The sequence below is a fragment of the Bubalus kerabau genome, chromosome 2 (assembly GCF_029407905.1).
Source record: "Bubalus kerabau isolate K-KA32 ecotype Philippines breed swamp buffalo chromosome 2, PCC_UOA_SB_1v2, whole genome shotgun sequence".
Lineage (NCBI taxonomy): Eukaryota > Metazoa > Chordata > Mammalia > Artiodactyla > Bovidae > Bubalus > Bubalus kerabau.
This window is the reverse complement of record NC_073625.1, coordinates 104871938-104877937: the sequence shown is the minus strand read 5'-3', so window position 1 is coordinate 104877937 and position 6000 is coordinate 104871938.

The window sequence follows — 6000 nt, the reverse complement described above, 5'->3', positions numbered from 1 at the left end:
AGTCCAGAGTTGAAAAGTACAGTAACTGAAATGAAAATTTGCTACCAGATCCAATAACAGGAAGAAAAACGAATCAGCAACCTTGAAGACAGTTCAATTGAGAATACACAGTTTAAGGAACAGAAAGAAAAAAAATGAAGAAAAATGAACAGAAACTGAGAGACCTGTGTTGCACCATTAAATGTACCAACATGTACATAATGGAAATCCCAGAAAGAGAGAGAAAAGAGAGAAAGGAACAAAAAGAACATTTGAGGAAATAATGACACAATGATAACATTCTTAAGTATTGACACAGAAAGATTAAAAAAAAAATGTTGCTAAATAAGAAAACCACAGTGTATAGTGCCAGAAATGTATGCTATGAATCTAATCATGAGGAAATACCTGACAAGGTCAATTTGAACAACATTCTATAAAGTAACTTACTTAAAATAAGTAAGTTGACATTCAGAAATGTCAAGCTCAGAAAAGCACAGAAAGACTGAAATATTGCCCAATCTAAAGAAGGCAAAAAACGTATAATAATTGAATGCAGAGGGTGACCTTGGACTGAGCTCTGAAGAAAAAAAAATCTTTTTTTAATTTTTTGTTGTTATAAAGAACATCATTAGGACAACTGTAAAACTTTGAATACAGTCTGTAGATTAGATTATAGTATTGATATAACTATCAATGCTAATTTCCTGTTTTTGATAATTAGACTATGGTTAGGTAACAAAGAATATGGTTAGGTAAGAAACAAGAGTTCCAAAGAATAGCAAGGAGAGATAAGAAAGCCTTCCTCAGTGATCAGTGCAAAGAAATAGAGGAAACCAATAGAATGGGGAAGACTAGAGATCTCTTCAAGAAAATTAGAGATACCAAGGGAATATTTCATGCAAAGATGGGAACAATAAAGGACATAAATGGTATGGACCTAACAGAAGCAGAAGATATTAAGAAGAGGTGGCAAGAATACACAGAAGAACTGTACAATAAAGATCTTCATGAACCAGATAATCTTGATGGCGTGATCACTGACCTAGAGCCAGACATTCTGGAATATGAAGTCAAGTGGGCCTTAGGAAACATCACTATGAACAAAGCTAGAGGAGGTGATGGAAATCCATTTGAGCTATTTCATCTCACATGCTAGCAAAGTAATGCTCAAAATTCTCCAAGCCAGGCTTGAACAGTATGTGAACCATGAACTTCCAGATGTTCAAGCTGCATTTAGGAAAGGCAAAGGAACCAGAGATCAAATTGCCAACATCTGCTGGATCAATAAAAAAGCACGAGAGTTCCAGAAAAACATCTATTTCTGCTTTATTGACTATGCCAAAGCCTTTGACTGTGTGGATCACAAGAAACTGTGGAAAATTCTGAAAGAGATGGGAATACCAGACCACCTGACCAGCCTCCTAAGAAATCTGTATGCAGCTCAAGAAGCAACAGTTAGAACTGGACAGGGAACAACAGACTGGTTCCAAATAGGGAAAGGCGTATGTCACAGCTGTATATTGTCACCTGCTTATTGAACTTATATGCAGAGTACATCATGCAAACTGCCAGGCTGGATGAAGCTCAAGCTGGAATCAAGACTGCCAGGAGAAATATCAATAACCTCAGATATGCAAATGACACCACCCTTATGGCAGAAATTGAAGAACTAAAGAGCCTCTTGATGAAAGTGAAAGAGGAGAGTGAAAAAGTTGGCTTAAAGCTCAACATTCAGAAAACTAAGATCATGGCTTGTGGTCCTATCATTTCTAGATGGGGAAACAATGGAAACATTGAGAGACTTATTTTTTGGGTCTCCAAATTCACTGCAAATGGTGACTGCAGTTATGAAATTAAAAGACTCTTGCTCCTTGGAAGAAAAGCTATGACAAATCTAGACACATAGTAAAAAGCAGAGGTATTACTTTGCCAGCAAAGGCCCATCTAGTCAAAGCTATGGTTTTTCCAGTAGTCATGTATGGATGTGAGAGTTGAACTATAAAGAAAGCTGAGCCCCCAAAAACTGATGCTTTTGAACTGTGGTGTTGGAGAAGACTCTTGAGAGTTCCTTAGACTGCAAGGAGATTCAACCAGTCAATCCTAAAGGAAATCAGTCCTGAATATTCATTGGAAGGACTGATGCTGAAGCTGAGACTCCAATACTTTGGCCACCTGATGGGAAGAACTGACTCATTGGAAAAGACCTTGATGCTGGGAAAGATTGAGGGCAGGAGGAGAAGGGGACGACAGAGGATGAGATGGTTGGATGGCATCACCAACTCAATGGACATGAATTTGAGCAAGCTCCAGGAGTTGATGAACCAGGGAAGCCTAGAGTGCTGCAGTCCATGGGGTCGCAAAGAGTTGGACATGACTGAGCGACTGTACTGAACTGAACTAGGTAAGAAAAGGTCTTTGTTTTAGGAAATATACTGATGAATATTTATTTAGGTTTAACTGATCTCCTGGAGAAGGAAATGGCAACCCACTTCAGTATTCTTGCCTAGGAAATCCCATGGACTGAGGAGCCTGGCCATCTACAATCCATGGAGTCACGAACAGTCAGACACGACTGCATGACTAAACAGCAACAACTAGTGACTAAAGAACAGCGACTGAACAGCAACAACTCCTGTATTTAGATTTCGATCATTTTCGAATGATTCAGGAAACAATTGTATGTAGAGCAAGAATCATGAAACAAACAGAGATATCATGGAAACGTTAATAATTGAAGAATCTGATCAAGGGTATGTGGGAAGCTTTTGTACTATTCTTGAAGTTTTCCATATTTCAAGTAATTAAAAACTATGATAACCAGTCAAAAATAAATGCGTAAAGGGAGTACATTCTGCATAGGTGTATTTTTTTTCTGCAGTTGCATAAATGAAAACACAGGCTGGGCAGAGTTGAATTTAATTAGAGTTGATTTGAGTTGATTGTTACCAGGTGAGTATGCCAAAGCAAGAGAGGAGTAAGGGAGATGAGTGTGTATACAAGTGTATGGCAATAATGATTTTCCCTGGAATCCAACCTGGGTGAGAAGCAAAGTTTGAAGAGTGTGAAGCACAGTGAAAAGTGTTGGGATTGCAAACTGATAAATCTAATTGTATTTGAAGGATTGCAGGTAACAGCTACAATTTTAAAAGTTTTGTGTAAACAATAATGGGACAGAAAGCAGCTCATCCCATTTCTCATCTGGCAAAACTCATAGACATTTTGATAAGCAAATCAATTTTTTAAAGAAAAATATTGGAAGGTGATGAGTTGGATAGATAGGAACAGTCCTTGAAAAAGATCGTGACAAGTTGCAGTAGAGGTAAAATTCTCTGATATGAGCACGACAGTGGGTGGCTGCCAAGAGTGGGTGGTAAGATCAAGGTGTAGAGGTCAAGAAACTAAAAAGCCAGGGAATAAACGTATAACCTTAGTGGATATTCAAATCACCAAGTGCTATGGTTTGACTGTGTCCCCCCAAAATTCATATGTTGGATCATAACCCCCCAAAGTGATGGTAATATTAAGGTGACATCTTTAGGAAGTGCTTGGGTCTTCCTAAACACTAAAGGAATGTGTTCTTTAAAAAATTCTTTATACAATTTTGAAAATTGCTTTCCCTTTATAATTATTACGAAACATTGGCTGTATTCCCTGTGCATCCTTTTTTTTTTTTTTTTAAAACACGAGAAAAAAATTTCTAGTTTTATTGTACAAGAGCCAAGCATCAAATCCCGTGTAACAGAGGTCTGATGTGTTTTCTTGTCATTTTTGGTGGAGATATGGAGGCGCCTCTAAAGTGTGGGGTTCAGGATACATCAAATGATAGAGTAATACAATGCACAATGTACAAGCTATATAAATGCAAGGAGAAATAAACAGAAACCAAATAATGGAGCATTTTTAACTCTAAATCTATGGAAAATCAAGTAGATAAAAAATAATTTGATTAAAATAATTGATAATGATGAAATAGTTATATTTAAGCTTAGACCCTGATAATAGAGAATATTCTTCTTTTCATGGGCTTTTGGAAAAGTTGTAGTTCATGGACTTTATAGGTTACAAAGACATCACAGAGAATTGCAAAAAGGTTGAAATAATGAAGTCCTCATCACCTAAATTTGTTATCAAAATTTTGCAATCTGGACATTTAAAATGCTTTGATAAGCAACCCTTAATTAAAAGAAACATTAAAACCCAACTTGAAATATATCTGGACACCATTGATAATGAAAATGTAACACATAAATTTATAGGCTACAGTTGAACCTGTGCTTAGAAGAAAATCTAGGGCCTTAACACCCAAGTAACAAGCGATAACAAAAGAGGAAGTGTCTTAGTCTGTTCAGGCTGCTATGACAAAAACAGACTGCTGCTGCTGCTGCTAAGTCGCTTCAGTCGTGTCTGACTCTGTGCGACCCCATAGACAGCAGCCCACCAGGCTCCTCTGTCCCTGGGATTCTCCAGGCAAGAACACTGGAGTGGGTTGCCACTTCCTTCTCCATTCCCTGTGCATCCTTGAGCATCCAGGGTACACAGGCTCAGTAGTTGCAGAGCGTGGGCTTGCCCTGCAGCACATGGGACCTGTTTCCTGATTAGGGATTGAACCCACATCATCCCCTGCACTGGGAAGTGGATTCTTAGCCACTGGACCACCAAGAAAGTCCCTTCTTTTTTAAAACTAAGGATGTTGTGTAGGAATACATATGGGGATGGTAAATATGCAAATAAGATAAGTGGTTGATTAACAAAATTCAGAGTGATGTGTATCATTGTGGGGAGGAAGATGGCTACAACTGAGGAGAGGCACAGAGTTTCTATGGTCCTTGAATGCTGTTTCTTAATCTGAGTAATGTGTGTGCTCATTCACTCAGTCATGTCTGACTCTTTGTGATCTCATGGATGGGAGGCCTGCCAGGCTCCTCTATCCATGGAATTTTCCGGGCAAGAATACTGGAGCGAGTTGCCATTTCCTCCTCCAGAGTAATGAGTACATACATATTTATACTATTTTTAAAATTGTCCAAGTAAATGTTGTATATTCTTCTGTATGCATGATACATTTCATAGTATTTTTAATAAAAATAAACAATTAAAAGCTATTCTATTTTTATTTAAATGATGCTCATTAAATGTTGGATTGACAAAAATATTTTGGTTTTGATTTGAATCATTTTTGTAAGATGCGAGTGACCTCAATGTATCTTTAGCCTAGTAGGAAAGACCTAAAAGATAAAAAGAGGCTCAAAATAGGGAAAAGGGTAATATTTCCTTGGAGAATAGCATAAGATCCGCTGGACAGTACAACTTTAGAGACTGGCAAAATCTAAGGGTACATATGAAGCAGCAGCTTGTGTTAGAATAAAAAGAGGAGAGTAAGCTGAGAGAGCATCTACGTCATTTGCTAAAGGTATTGGGTTTCTAGATTTCATTTCATTAAACCATGAATTATTTAAATCCACTTTGAGTCAATTCCTGAAATGGGGTGTCTTATATTATCTAATGGAGCACTATAATCTGTGGTGTTAAATCAGCACGTCTAAATTTGACCTTTTTTGCCTTTTCGTACTCTTTTGAAATATGGTGTTGGAGAAGACTCTTGAGAGTCCTTTGGACTGCAAGGAGATCAAACCAATCCTGGAGGAAATCAGTCCTGAATATTCATTGGAAAGACTGATGCTGAAGCTGAAACTCCAATACTTTGGCCACCTGATGGGAAGAACTGACTCATTGCAAAAGACCCTGATGCTGGGAAAGATTGAAGGTGGGAGGAGAAGGGGATGACAGAGAATGAGATGCTTGGATGGTATCACTGACCCAATGGACATGAGTTTGAGTAAACTCCGGGAGTTGGTGATGGACAGGGAGGCCTGTCATGCTGCAGTCCATGGGGTCGCAAACAGTCGGACACGACTGAGCGACTGAACTGAAATTTGACCTGCCATCTCTTACACCCCTCTCCCATTCCTTTGCCCTAATGATATCTACCAATTTCACAATTTTAGCATTGCTACTTTA